This window comes from Lontra canadensis, unplaced genomic scaffold (assembly GCF_010015895.1).
Source record: "Lontra canadensis isolate GAN:19392208 unplaced genomic scaffold, GSC_riverotter_1.0 scaffold11, whole genome shotgun sequence".
Classification (NCBI taxonomy): domain Eukaryota; kingdom Metazoa; phylum Chordata; class Mammalia; order Carnivora; family Mustelidae; genus Lontra; species Lontra canadensis.
Window position 1 is genome coordinate 11934006 of NW_022631005.1, and position 16026 is coordinate 11950031.

The following is a 16026-nucleotide window of genomic DNA, read 5'->3' on the forward strand; positions in this document are numbered from 1 at the left end:
CAATATTATTAATCTTCAGGGAGATCAAATTAAAAACACAATGAGATATCACCTCATACTTGTTCACATAGCTAGCTAAGAGACAAGATATAACAAGTGTTGACGATGATGTGGAGAAAAGACAACCCTCATGCACTGTTGGTGGGAATATAAATTATGGCGGCCATTATGGAAAACAGTATGGATGTTAATCAAAAAATTAAAAATAGAACTGCATATGATCCAGCATTTCCACTTCTCGGTACATATCCAAAGAAAACAAAGATAAAACATTAATTTGAAAGATATATGTACCCCCATGTTCAGTACAATAATATTTACAATGGCCAAGATATGGAAATTACCTGAGTCCATTGATGAATGAATGAATAAAGTAAGTGGGGGTATGTGCGTGTGTGTACCGTACATGCACACACACACACACACACACACACACATATATTTACACACACACACACACACACACATATTACTACTTATTCAGGAATAAAAGAGAAAAAAATCTTGCCATTTTCCACAACAGGGATGGACCTAGAAGGCATTATGGTAAGTGAAATCAGTCAGACAAAGACAGACAAATGCTTATGATTTTGCTTGTAAGTGGAATTAGAACAAAACAAAAACCAAGCTTATATATACAGAGAACAGACTGATGGTTGCCAGTAGAGGCATTGAGAAGAAGGCAAAATAGGTGAAGAGGTACATATAAAAGAACAAATAAGTCATGGAGATATCATGTACAGCATAATTGCATATTTAAAAGTTGCTAAGAGAGACCTTAAAAGGCTTCATCTCAAGGAAAAAAAATACTTTGTGACTATGTATGGTAATGAATGTTCACATGAATTAATGTAGTGATCATTTCACAATATATACAAATATCAGTCATTAAGGTAATAGCTGAAATTAATATAACATTATACGTGAATTATACCTCAATAAACAAAAAGTAGTAATTTGGAGGATGAGACACAACTGAAAAGGCAGGGAACAAAGCTCTTTTAGTACTCAGTCTATGGTGAACATCATTAGTTCCTGAACTGTAGAGTGCTTAAGAATTACCACTGTCATTTGTTAAAATGCACATGCCCAGGCCAGACTGATGGTATCCTGACTAAGAAGCTATAGCACAGCATTTAGGCATCTCTATTTTTAACAACACCACCAGGTAATTTTGATAGAATAGAAAGTCTAGCTACAGTATACTGAAAAAACACTGGTCTATAATATAAAAAAAGGAAAAACATATCTGGCAATTGTCTAGTTGATTTTGTTAATAAAAAACAATCAAACCCCATAACAAAGACTTGGAATTTGGATTTATGCTGTATTACTGTGTATTGTCTACACTGCTCTTATTACAGAAATAGCTATAGCAATAAAGAAATGCAATATCATGTCTTCCAGAAAGCCCATTCTAATATGAACTTTGTCTACATTATTAGAAAAATAGACATTTTCAATAAATAGCACCATTTTTATATTCAGAAAAAATGAAGTAATTTCTACTTTGTGAGAAAAAAAGCAAAACAGAAATTTATATAATGTAGTATGGCAGACTGAAGGAGGCTACAGAAAGAAGTATTACATGTTCCATTTGTTTTTTAATAATTCAAGTCTGAGAGAACAGAAAAAAATACATATAAAGGTCAACAGAAATATTATTGTATAGAATACATGTTGCAGATTTATATTCCTTGAGAAACAAATGCAAAACTTAAGACAAATGAATATTAACTGTTTTCAGAACAATGATTTGTAAATATTTGCTTTTATCTGACAACTTTATCAATATGTATTAGCTTTCAGACTATTAAGCTTTGACAAGATACAGACTAATCGAAGAACTATGACTATTGGAAAAATATCTGGAAGCTTCCGTTAATTCTTTCTTACATGCTTACTATAATCAGGCAGATGAACACATTAGATGGGAATGCTGCCTGCTGATAAGAAACTCGTTCTTTGTTTTAGGTAACGCCCAAAGTATATTACTTATGAAATATATGATGTCAAAAGAAAAGCATTCTAGAGTCAAAAATCACTTTCAGGCTGAAAAAAGAGATTTAAATAGTATAAATTATATTAAATCATCTGGGTATTTGCTAAAATTCAATACATAGAAATAAATCATTGAGTCATTCAGTCTGAGCAAAGCAAGATTATGTCAAAAATATAGCTGGGCTAAAAACTAAACCTGAACATTTTTGTTTGTTAGTGTGCTAAAATATAAATTCATGTGATACAACTATTTTTAGATACGATTTTTTTTTTTACCTAGTAAGTACTATTCTTTAATATCGTTCTCTGAAACTTATCTAAAAATTAATCAACATTTCTCTAAGCCCTTTATGGAAGATAAAAAACAACCTGAAACATACCTTGAGACTATCTAAGATTAAGTAAAATATTCAGAAACTTCAAAACATTTTCTTCTCTGGTCTCATCCATTATAAGGTTTATGAAAGAGTCCTGGGAGTTTCAATTTACTGATCTGAAATATAGACTTTACAGACTTATGCAGAGTGATTTATGAATATGCCAGTTAAGGGATATAACCATTCCTATCCTAATCAGGCTCTTTTATTTGCTTTTCTTAGAGAAACACTAAAAGGAATTCCCAGAGAGGTTAGTAAGATGAACTTCTGAAAACCAAAAAGGATAAGAGTGTGGGGTGCATGTTCTATTTAAATTAAAAATTACTGCCATGGACTGAGTTGAGTGCCCCTAAAATTCTGTCAAAGTCCTTAACCACCCCCCTCCCCCCCTCCCCCATGGTGACAGTATTGGAGGTAGGGCCTTTTAGGACGCAATTAAGTTTAAATGAAGTCATAAGGGTGGGGTCCTCGTCCAATTGACTAGTGTCCTTGTGAGAGTAGAAAGAAACATTAGGAGTAGGACAGCACAGAAAAGGCCATGTGAGGACATAGCAAGAAGACAGCTATCTGAGGTAAGCCAAAAAGAGAGACTCCAGGAAGAAGCAGACCTGTCAACACCTAGTCTTGGACTTTAGCTTCCAGAACTATGAGAAAATAAATATCTATTGCTTAAGTCATGCAGTCTGTGGCAGTTTGTATAGCAGCCTTATAAAACTAATATGTATGTAACATATATGTCATATATGTGAGTTATAAAGTATAATAATAAATGCCCACAAACACATACCTAACCTCTAATTTCAAACTCACTGCCCTAGAAAACATAAGCACTTTAAATTTTGTATTCATTATTCCTTTGCTTTTGAAAAACAAAGTTTTATCACATATTTAGCAATCTCAAAACAACATATTTTGTTCTGTTGGTCAAGTCGTCTACCCCTCTGCCAATACCACACTTTCTTCAATTCTCCACTTTACGACAAACCTTGTTATCTGACAGAACAAATTCATTTACCTTATTCTTTAGGAGTCTGTTGGCTATTTTAGGCTCTTTGCTTTCTCATGTAAAATTTAGACCCAAGTAGACTTCCTCAAAATCCCTATTAGGATTTTTCACTGGAATAAAATTGATCTATAAACCAATTTGGAAAAAAACTGAAATCTTGTCTATATTTAATAAAAAATATTAGTGCAACTCTCCATTTAGACTTAATGTTCCTCAATAAAGTTTCTAGTTATTTCATAAAGATCTTGCACACTTTTCTTTCTTTGTATTTTATGTCTTTGTGGATGCAGTAAATAGTATCTTTTCTAACTTTTTAAATGTTAGAAATGCAATTTATTATTGTATATTGATTTTATAGTCAGTTTCCTTGCTAAACTCTTATTATATTTCTATAACGAGTTTACCTGTAAATTATTTTGAGTTTTCTATTTAGATAGGATGTAATCTACAAATGAATATAGTTTAATTTCTTCCTTTCCCAATGGTTATACTTGATATTTCTTTTCTGTTCTTGTTGCGAGGACTCTGACCTCTACTATAATGTCAAATTGTCTTGTTTGAACTTTAAAGAAAATGCCTCTAAAAAATAAAATAAAGAAAGTGCCTCTAATATTTTATTGGTAAAAATGAAATTTGCGGCATATTCTTGATAGACACCTTTTATCAAGTTAGGGAATCTTCCCTTCCTTTCCAGTTTTGCTAAGAGGTTTTTTTCCTCCATGAATGAGTTAACTAAAATTAAAAAAAAAAAAATCTATCGATGCAACTAGGTATTTGTCAAAAGGATACAAGAAAGCTGAATCAAAGGGATACATGGATCCTGATGTTTATAGCAGTACTATCAACAACAGCCAAATTATGGAAAGAGCCCAAATATCCACTGACTGATGAATGGATAAGGAAGATGTATTGCCTGTGTGCATGTGTGTGTGCACACGCGTGCACCCACCCACCCACACACACACACACAATGTAATATTACTGTCATCGAAAAGAATGAAATCTTGCCATTGTCAACAACATGGTGAACTAAAGTGTATTATGCTAAATGAAATAAGTCATTTACTAATTAAGACAAATATGATTGTATTGATTTCACTCATATGTGGAATTTAAGAAACAAAACAGATGAACATAGGGGAAGGGAAGGAAAAATAAAATAAAATAAGATTAAAAACAGAGAGGGAGATAAACCATAAAAGACTCTTAGCAATAGACAACAAACTGAGGGTTGATGAGGGGGACATGGTGGGGATGGGATAAATGGGTGATGGGTATTAAGGAGGGCACTTGTGGTACACACAGGGTGTTATATGTAAGTGATGAATCACTAAATTCTACTGAAAACAATACTATAGTATATGTTAATTAACTTCAATTTAAATTAAAACAAAATCTATCGAGATGACCATGTTTTTCTCCTTTAATTTGCTATGCTAAATGACATGCATATATCCCACTCTTTTGCCATTAATGTTAAACCATACTTGCATTCTTTTGATGTCCTTCTTGATCATGATATTTTCTTTTTTGGGGAACATTGTTATATTCTGCTTGCTAAATTTTGTGTAGGATTTGATATTAACATTCATAAATAAGAGTTAATTGTACTTTTCCTTTCTCTTGTTTTTGTTTGGTTTTAATATTAAGGTTTTGATAAAGACACATATAACTGAGTTTGGGAATAATTTTTCCTTTTTCTCTTTTCCATTAAAATGCATAAATATGAAATATCAGAGGATATTTGAAAGGCAAAAGGTCAGTTGTAACCATGTGAGATGTGTGTGTGTGTGTGTGTGTGTGTGTGTATGTGTGCGCTTTAATGAGAAGGCTTTGACAAAATATTTAATTCTTTTTTTTTTTTTTTTAAAGATTTTATTTATTTATTTGACAGACAGAGATCACAAGTAGGCAGAGAGGCAGGCAGAGAGAGAGGAAGGGAAGCAGGCTCCCTGTTGAGCAGAGAGCCCGATGCGGGACTCGATCCCAGGACCCTGAGATCATGACCTGAGCCGAAGGCAGCGGCTTAACCCACTGAGCCACCCAGGCGCCCTTTTTTTTTTTTTTTTTTTTTTTTTTTTTTTTTTTTTTTTAAAGAAAAATATTTAATTCTTTAATGGCTACAGGAGTACGCTGGCATTCAATTTTTTCTTGAGTTGTTTCTGGTAAGGTATAATTCTTAGGAGTTTGTGCATTTCACCTAAGTTTTCACAATTTATTGGTATGTAGTGTCCACTGGATCCTCTTATCTTTTAAATATCTACTTGGTTTATAAGCAGAGTATTTTTACTCATAATATTGTTTACTTCTGATTTTTCTCCTTAATTTTTAACTGATTAAACTTCCAGAGGTTTATCTATTTTATAGATCTTTTTAAAAAAAGCAATTTCAGGCTTTGTTGATCCCACCTGCTAAATGTATATTTTTTGTTTCATTAATTTCTGCTCTTTGTTATCTTATTCTTAATTTTTTTCAAACGTGCTGTTCATTTTCTAACTCATTAAATTGGAAGCCTATGTCATGAAATTTCAGCCTCCCTCCATTTTTAATTTAAGCATTTAAGGTTATATATCCTATACATTTAATATGTTTAGCTAAAAGTACATTCTTTTTGGTTCATAAGTTACTCTTTTTAAAACAAATTTCCAAATTTATAATCATTTAAAAATTTATCTTTTTGCTAGTGACTTTTATGTCAGAAGATGTGGTCTGTAAGAGAATTCTTTGAAATTTATTGACCTTTTGTGCTAAAAATATAGTCAATTTTTATAAATGGTTAATCACTTAATGCATATTCTCTAACTGTTGGGTATACAGTTCTATGTAGACAAATATACATTAAAATTTATTAACATATTGATAAATTTCTCCCTTTAATTTTATTGAATTTTTATACATTTTGAGGCTAAGTTATCATGTGTATGCAGGCTTAATATTGTTATATTTTTCTAGTGAACTTATTATTATGTAGTAAGGTCTCCTTATCTCTAGTCATGCTTGTTAAATTAAAATTGATAGCTTTTGTTCATTTGGTGTTTGCCCAGCATAACTTTTTACTATTCTTTTATTTTCAACCTTTTCATGTCTTTATGTTTCTAGAGTATCACTAACTATAATTTTCATTGGCAATTATATATTCCACTTTGGTAAGTTCAATTCTGCCAGATTATTTTTTTAAACATTTCAAATTTGTTCTTATATATTTTACAACAGCTAATTGCAATACTTTCAGTCCTTGGGCTGGGGGGTGCGGCGGGAAGTCTGCATCTGAAATTTGTCTTTTCTGCTCTCACTCATGGTGGCTTATTTCCATATGTGTTTTTTAGTTTAGTTTTTACTTTTTTAGGTTAGCTAGATTTTAATTATGGACTCATTTTTGGTTGACAAAATTTGTAAACAAAACAAAATAAGAGGACAAAACCTCTCACTTTAAGTGAGAATTATTTCTTCCAGCTTCTCTGTCTTGCTATTAGCCTATAGTTTTCTTCTGGATTAAGTGTTGTTATTCTTATTTACCATTAAGAAAACCCCACCTGTCATATGTTTATTGCTTATATTTTAGTGTCAGTTCAAGTTTTTTCATCCTTAAGATTTTATTTCTACCTGTGGAACTGAGCAATGAGGTAACATTAAGTTTTACACAGAACTTGATTATTTTTGTATTAAGGGAGCTCTTCAGAGTAATCTGTTACACTGCTAAAAATAGATGTCTTCATACCGATTTTCTACTTATTCCACTTCTGTGGTATTTGAGTATTTTCAAATTGGTGTTATTTTTATAATAAAAGCTCTAGTTCCAAAAAACTTTAATATAGCAATGCAGTCTTTAGCAAAAATGTATTATATTATTTTTCCTATTAAATATTTCCTTTAATTTTAATAATAACGATAAGGTATTAGTATCATTTTCTTATGTTTACTATTTTGTATGTTATACCTCAATTCCTCTAAGTCCTTTACATTTGGTACAATAATATGTAAAATTTAAATCTTACAAATATCAAACATAGGAAGATGTAAGCCACAAAAAAATTTACCTTCCAAAGAGGACAATAGATAGCCAATAATTATATGATTGTAATTACCTAATCACAAATTTGCAAAAAGATTTTTCCGATATATATGAATTTCCTATATATGAAAATTTTCTATATATGAAAACTATTTCCTATATATGAAAAAATATATGTTATTAAAATACCAAATTCTAAGTGAATTTTAATTAGATTAATGACACTATGGAGATGCATTATAATAAAGCTAGCCAAAATTAATAAATAAAAATGTATTGATTAGAACTAGTGAGTTATTTCCAGAAAATATAGGATAAACATTTCTTTTTTAATAATAGAAAAAGCTTAAGTATTTCTGGTAAGGAAGAAAGTTCTAACACAGCTGAAGAGCTATTTATGATAAGTATAAAAACTGAAACGATGCTGATAAAAAGTTGAATTATTTATTCTACTTAAAAGCAATATGAAAAGAAATTTAATCATGCCCTCATACTTGCAAAGCTATAACTTACTAAGCTGTAAAAGAAATGCTTAATGTAAGGAAATTAGATGTTACTTTTCAATTTTGGAAAGGTATGCTCCTAAACTCTTTAAAAGAAGTTAGCAATTTTGGAGGTTAATTTGAAAAAGTAGCAATATGATTCAGGTCAACTTTGAAATTTATCAAGAAACCAAAGGTCATTAAACTGATTTTTTTACTATTTTATCTTTGCTTAGAATAATTAAGGATTAATATATAAACCATTTCACTCACATAAACTATCATATTTTTTAAGGAATGAAGATACATATATATATAAATTAATGAATACTGCAGAATGCATTAAAAGAAAAAGATAATTTATATGGCTTATCTGTAATTCTTTGAAATGCTCTGATTTTCAAAAGGAAATGCAGGAAGGTTTTTAAAAGAGGGTTTTCAGGCTCAATCCCAAATCCTGACTGCATAATTGATAATTTCTATATTGTGGGAACATCTTTTCACATAATTTAATGTAATAACAAATGGATACTTTAATTTCATTTATTCCCATGACAACCTCAAGAAATATGTACTCAATTCACCAAATTTCTGAAGCACAATGTTCAAATCCAAATTATGACCCAACTTTGCTTTTCCTCCCTTCTTTCCTTCCTATAGGTACCCACTATCAAGACTATCCTTGGAGAAGGGAAAGGATTCAGAATATTTATACTGATAGAAGGTAAAGAAAACAAAGCAAAAGGGAAGTACTAGAGGAAGCAAGTGAATTACTAGAGGCCTCCACAGGACAGTTTGTCAACCTTCTTTTTAGATTTATATAAATTCATATATTTTGAGAAAAGAATTTAGAGGAAGTAGTAAGAGATCTATAATTACAACATCAATGGTCAGACTCTAAGAAGCAAAGAAAAAGTAGTCAAAGATGGCATCTATTTATTTGCATAAACTGTTCATAAGCAAAGACATACTTGCATCTTAGCAGCTTCCAACTGTTAATGATTTAGTATCCTAGGGAACATCTGTCAATGTCCAAAGACAATTTGATTATCATTATGGGTGTGTGTGTGTATGTAAGTACACATACTTGCAAGCATGCTACTGGCATCTAGTGAGTAGAGGCCAGAGATGCTGCTAACCCTACAATGCAGAGGACAGCCCCCAAGAACAAAGGTTTGTCCATTCCAAAACATCAGTAGTGCTGAGGGTGAGAAACCCTGCCTTACCCTTGCAGATGTGTTCCTCTCTTTCATTTCAAGCACGAATGATGGTTAAAAGAGCTAACGGGTGGTAGAAGTGACTCACTAATAATTTAGGTGCTTATTGAAGGCAAAAATTGGGTAAATTTCCCAGAGAAAGACTACGACCTGTACTTGACCCTTAGAAATTTTAAATGATGCAATGAAGATTTAAGATGAAAATTAATCTAGTACACTGTTATCTGTGGGCATTGGTTACCTATGATTTTGAGTGCTTTCCTTATACAGGTAGACTTTGTCTTACTGTGTTTGTAGATACTGTGTTTTTTTTTTACAAATTGAAGGTCTGTGGCAACCCTACATTAAGCAAGTCTATTAGCACCATTTTTCCAACAGCATTGGTTGTTGTGTGTGTTCTGACTGTTCTAGTGATGGCTGTTTTCCTGTCTCTCCCTCTCTTCAGGCCTTCTTATTCTCTGAGATACAATAATATTAAAATTAGGCCAATTAATAACCCTAAAATGGCCTCTAAGTGTTCAAATAAAAAAAAAAGGAGTCAGTTGATGTGGCAAACTTCATTGGTGCCTTGTCTTAAGAAATTGCCACAGCCACCTCAACACCTCAGCAGCCACCACCCTGAACGGTAGTCATCAATATCAAGGCAAGACCTTCCACCTGCAAAAAGATTACAACTTGCTGAAAGCTCAGATGATGGATACCATTTTTTAGACCTAGAGTATTCTTAATTAAGGTATGTATATTGTTTTTTTTGGACAGAATGCTACTGCACATCTAATAAATCATAGCATAGTATAGACGCAACTTTTGCATGCATTGGGAAACAAAGAAATTTACTTGATTCAACTCACTGTACTATTTGTTTTATTGCAGTGGTCTGGAACTAAACCTGAAATATTTCTGAGGTATGCCTGTATTTTGTTAATTTTCTACAGTATGATTCCAGTTTTCTTTTCTTCTCTCTCTCTCTTCTTTTTAAAAAGATTGTACTTATTTATTTGAGAGGGAGAGAATGAGAGAGAGCGAGAGAGCAAGCGTAAGAGAGGGAAGTCAGAGGGAAAAGCAGACTCCTTGCCGAGCATGGACTCTGATGCGGGACTTGATCCTGAGACACCAGGATCATGACCTGAGCAAAGGCAGTCGTTTAACCAACTGAGCCACTCAGGTGTCTGACTCCAGTTTCCTCAAGGCAGAAATCTGAAAACTAGCATTCTTGGACTGTGTTACAACTGGGCAAGTAAATACCTTGGGTTCCAGCAACTGAATTCTTAGAGTATGATTTGTAACTGTAGGCAAGCAACCTGAGGATGCAACTCCTCTTGGAGAACTTGATTTGTTGGTGGAGGCATCAGGTTCTTTGGGGATGACAATGGCATTCAGACTGATGCATCTTAAGTGCTTGGTGCCAGTGGAAACAGTGTTTTGCTACAAGAGCTCTGGAATATGCTTGTACAATGTTACTGACTGGGTAACTTCAGAGCTGCTCTCTGGTCCTGCTGGAGTCTATTAGCTACCTAATTAAAAACGTTCAGCATGTCTTCTTTATTGTTAAACTGGCCAGAGAGGATTATATTATTTGTAATAAAGAATCTCGACTGAACAAAAATATATGATTTTAAAATATTTCTTCCCTAAACTCCTTAGCTGCTAATAAAGTTACTAAAGTATCAGCAGTAATCCCAAGACTTGCTATTAAACTCTGGTATTTTGGATCTGATGCTTACAGTATTCTCATTGGTAACATGTATAACACTTTGGAGAGGATGCTAAAATAAGAGAAAAGTCCAAGACTGTGGCATTCAAGATCAATATGTAACATATTTATATAGAGCAAGCATTTAAAAATGTTAGCTAAGAGGTTACCTTGAACTCAAGATAAATTCACTATATTGGAATAGTGATCAAATATTTAAAATAGTATTGTTTTCTAGTACATCTACATGAGAGCTCATCTTCTTCAGTATTCCAGCATCCTGAGAGAATATACTCTGTCTTCCATACCTCAACCTTAGGGCAAGAGAACAGAATGGTCACCTTCAGGCTCTCCTATTATAGGAAAACACTGAAATGAAAGGTCAGTAGGGGCTAGCCCTTCATTTTCTTCTCTTTAATATCACTTTAAATTTTAGGTTCCACTTAGAAAGTGTTCAATAGGCACTTTCTAACTAATTATAATTTATGGAGGTTAAAAAAAAACAAGACACCTTAAGACTCGTAAAAAGAAATACAGATCCTGGTATCATATTGCTTTGTATGGCTCTAAGGGTGTTTTAAATTATAAATGACAAGATGATTGAGGGTTATTAAATACCTACATATACATTCAGAATCGTTCTATCTGACTTTGTAATAAAAAATACATGAATACGTGCAGGTTCATGTGTGTAAATACATTCACATATATAAAGATCTTATTTCTCTTCAACAAGTAAACAGGCCTGTGTGCTATGTACTAAGTTTTGTAACATTCTGGTGTGGCAAACTGTTATCTAGTAAGGTTCTCCAACCCAATTAAATATTTCAGTATATTATGTCAGTAAGGTAATGAGCTAAGCCTAGATTCAACATTTAAAAGGAATTTGTGCACTGAAAAAGGAGAGTGTGGAGGAAAGCCAGAAAGTCAATAGCAATATTATGAATAATTCTAATTAGTAAGCACTAAAAAAAAGGAAAAAAGGATTGAGTTACCTGATGACTACAGAAAGTATTTTATTTGGTTCATGTTTTCATAGAGTATCTTCCAATAAATGTAACTGGTTTCAGAGTCTCTCAAAAAAAGTGACTTGCATTTAGATGGAAGCTTATCCATCTATGTTCAGCCAATATCAATATTTATATAATATCAATACTATTTGTTTGAGATTTTCAAATCTTAAAGGTTCTAACACACTTTGATCCAGAAAGTCTTATAGTTTATCAGTTATTAGAAAGATAATGGATGTACTGTATAATAAATGAAAGCAAAATGGCATTTATATAGCCTTTCCTTTTAATAACAAATACAGAAAGACATTTTCATATTTTTCCCCGTATCAGATGTAAGTCAACAAGAATCATTACTACATTAGATCATTATCTCATTATTCAACATGTATTTTCCACTGTAATGAAATAGTATCACTGAACAAGAGCTATTATAACTTGAATTGACTGAAATCTACCGAAGTAATGAGTAGAAATAAATAAGTAAACAAAAAATATTATCAAAGATACTATCTCGGGTGCCTGGGTGACTCAGTTGGTTGTGTCTGCTGTCTGCTCAGATCATGATGCTTAAGTCCCATGATCGAGTCCTGCATCGGTCTCCCTGCTCAGCAGGGGGTCTGCCTCTCCCTCTGACCTTCCCCCTCTCATGCTCGTTCTCTCTCATTCTCTCTCTCAAATAAATAAATAAAATCTTTAAAAAAAGATACTATCTCTTGAAAGATTTAGTTGAAAAATTGTTTCTACATAGACTAGATTGGGTATATGTCCTTTCCTTATGCTTCTACACATTTTTTAAAAAACACTTCTTTTTCCATGAAGATTTTAGTTGAAAAAAAAAAGATACTATCTTTCTGCTCCCTGAAAAATTTATATATATATTTCAAAAAGTATTTATTTATTCATTATTATTATTTACTTTTTAAGTAATCCAGTGTGGGGCTTGAACTCATGACCCCAAGATCAAGTGTTGCAGGCTCTACTGACTAAGCAAGCTAGGTGCCCCTGCTCCCTCAAAAATTTGAATAGTTAATCCTATTAAAAAATTAGGTCTGCTTGCTTTCTTGTGATATCATAGAACTAATTTTCAGTGTTTATTAAAGTCTATTTTTTACCAAAGTTAAAATTTAATTTTGTATCCATATGAACACATAATTCTTTTAAAAATTAGGTAAGGATCATATACAGCTAATCTATGTGTTTATTCCAGTATGCAATGACAGAAGGTCTTCATTACACTAGAGAGAGCTACTCAGAACTGCTCAAAGGCTAAACTGCTGTTCCTCAGTTCTCCTGCTAGCAGAGTTGCTGGAAATCGGAGGCAGAATTGTAGGAAACAATGGCTGCCCCACCTCTCAACCTCAAATACAGGTGACTTCCCCCTAAGTCTTTTTTGTGTGATATTTAACCATCAAACTCCTCAAAATTCTGGAGCCCTCTATATTTTCTTTCATTACCTACTTCACTTGAGTTTATGTTCTCTTTGCTAATCTTTACTACCGTCTTACCTTTCATCTTAATTTCTGTGTTCCCATTTTTTCTTGTATTTAGAAATCTCTTTGTTCAAGGCTGCTTCTATAAATTCATAACTACTGCTTTTCAGAAACACTGTAAAATAATGCTTTTCCTATTGGTGATGGCTCAAGGTATAACAATGATTTACTGTCCTCCACACATAAGAATGAAGGCAGTGATCCAACTATATTAGTAGGCTGTGAGTTGGTATTGGCTTTTCAGTAGTAAAGGACAGATTTTTCATTAATGAACTCATAATGAGCCCGTATGAGTGGTAGGGCCTGAACTGGTGTATACCAGTTAACCAGAAGGAGCTTAACAATCAGAAGAAATAGGCAAATACTTTCTTAGGAAAAAAAGTCCACTAATTAGATATCTAACACAAATGACAAGATTTTATTTGTTCTAACATTTAGAATATCACAGGCATTCAATAAACTGCCAGTGTTAATGAGATTAATGTTTATCTTGAAATATACTGATTTGGATCACACAATTCAGCTCATATGTTTCTAATCCCATCTTTGGTAATCAAAATCACTGACTCCCAAAACTATCTAGTATAGGTTAGGAACTCTAATTACATATTGTGATAGCACACTGTACTACTTTTATCACATTTATTATACTGCACTGTCATGGTTTGGTTTGCTTGTTGTAAGCAATTTGAGAATGGGTATATATCTTCGATGCCTGCAACTTTAATCTAACCCTAGCATTTAACATGAATGTACATGATTTATGTTGAATGAATGAATGAATGAATGAACACAAGCCAAACCAGCTTTTTTAACAGGGCATTCAGTCACTAGTGAATTTAATACATTCTTCTTCTTCTTCTTCTTCTTTTTTTTTTTTTCCTTTAATAGGAAGGTCACTAGATGAATGGAAGTCTTAAAAGAGTCTTAAAAGTGGTATTTTGGGGAAAAATCATTGGAAAAAAATCACTTTTATAGTCCCAATTGAGCTTTTTCTTTGGATCCAAATCAGCTAGGAGATTAAAGAACCAAAAATGGCCTTCATGGAAGTATAAGAAGATGATAAAATCATCTAAAGTGATACAGACCTTACCTTGAGATTCCGTGTCTTTCTTTCCTACTCTAAATTATAAATTTCTTACTAAAAGATCAGATGGTTTAGAGAAGCTTTAGTAAAATTTTGAAAATCTTGTAGTTCTGGAATTAACCTAGTATTTATAGCCTAGCTTCCTAGAGCATTTTCCCCCTCCATCTGCTGGTTGTTGATATCGTATAACCTTATATTCAGATTACAGAAACACAGCAAGAATGCGTTTCTTTTTTTTTAATATATTGCAATAAAATTCTCACTTCAAATCTTGGTGTGAGACATTCACTAAAAAAATCTGAATGAAAAAAAAGTAGGTCAATATTGGTGCTGAATCCTTTCTTATGTAAATAAGAGCTCCAAGATTTAATTCTATAAAATAATTTTACATGATGCCACATGACCATTTTCTCAGATAAATTATACAGTCATTAAAAGGGCAAAAGTATTATTGACATGTTTTATATAATACATTTTGAATGTAGGCTATAAAGTTCTTGGTGGAATAAAAAAAAACAAAAATAACCTAGTTTATTTGCTGAAATGCTTATATATTGACCTTTCCTTAGAAAGCTATTACATTTTCCATAAGGAAACAATCCTTCATCCTTTTAATATTTGTAATGCTAAGAATAATAATATTCCTTCCTACACAGAAGCATCAAAACAATTTTAAAATCCTGCTTCAGGGGCACATGGCTGGCTCAGTTGGGAGAGCATGCATCTCTTGATCTTGTGGTTGTGAGTTTGGACCCATGTTGGGTGTACAGATTACTTAAATAAAAATCTAAAAATAAAAAACCCACTTCAAACATACCTATTCACACATACATAGTCCTTCTTAGTTTACCTCTCCAACTTACATTTTTGCTTTGGTTTAGACTCTTGCATTCAAAATTCAATCAGGTGATATCTGAATCTATAACAGTCTTTGCCTCTTGATAGTCTATCAAATGGTAAATAACTTCAAAAAGTTAAAATAAAGTACAATTTAGTCCTCTGGATTTTTCTTTGATTTGCCAGCTCTCAATGTCAAACAACTAAAAAGTGGTATTTGACTTCTGAACAAAAAAAATGCTGGTTTGTTTATAAAGACTATATATCTTACGAATATAAAGAAGGCAGAATTTGAGAAAGATAAGGGAAGCAAAATAATGTTTTATATGAATACATGTATAAATATATACAGAATATATGTGACATACATACTATAAATATATATACAGTGTGCAGTGAAAAAATTGTGATGTACTCAAAATATTAAAAATTTAGGTTATGTTAGTAATTATCCATCTTCAGAAATAAAATATACTATAGTAATTTATGACACAAAGCAGGTATCAAAAACTAGGCAATTTCTTAATAAAAGAGTCCTTTTAAAAACATGTTTCTCAATTTAATATATAATCTATCACTTCTATAGAGTGGTGACAATGATTTATTATAAACTGTAGAGGGCAAAAAAGGTTCCTGGACAAAGCTTTTGTTACATTTAAATTAGCCAGGTAAAGTGGGGCATGAAGAATAGTAAATGTGTGGCAGGTGGGAGGGAGGCTGGGAAGAGAATAGATGTAGGAGTTTTATGTGTCTCTTGAAATAGCTGTCTATTGTACATCCTCTAAGTGCACTCACTTAAAATATTAATGCT

General features: G+C 32.3%; 1 protein-coding gene across 4 annotated transcripts in view; it reads right to left on the reverse strand.

Annotated features, from left to right (window-relative positions):
• MBD5 (methyl-CpG binding domain protein 5) overlaps positions 1–16026 on the reverse strand; it is a 178788-nt gene that overhangs the window by 112749 nt on the left and 50013 nt on the right. The window contains exon 3 of one of the 4 annotated variants that reach the window (XM_032856103.1): positions 10959–11102. The exons of the other annotated variants lie outside the window; for them this stretch is intronic. The gene's annotated coding sequence lies outside the window, so the exon portion shown is untranslated. The remainder of the gene's footprint in view (positions 1–10958; positions 11103–16026) is intronic. 4 annotated transcript variants of the gene reach the window in all.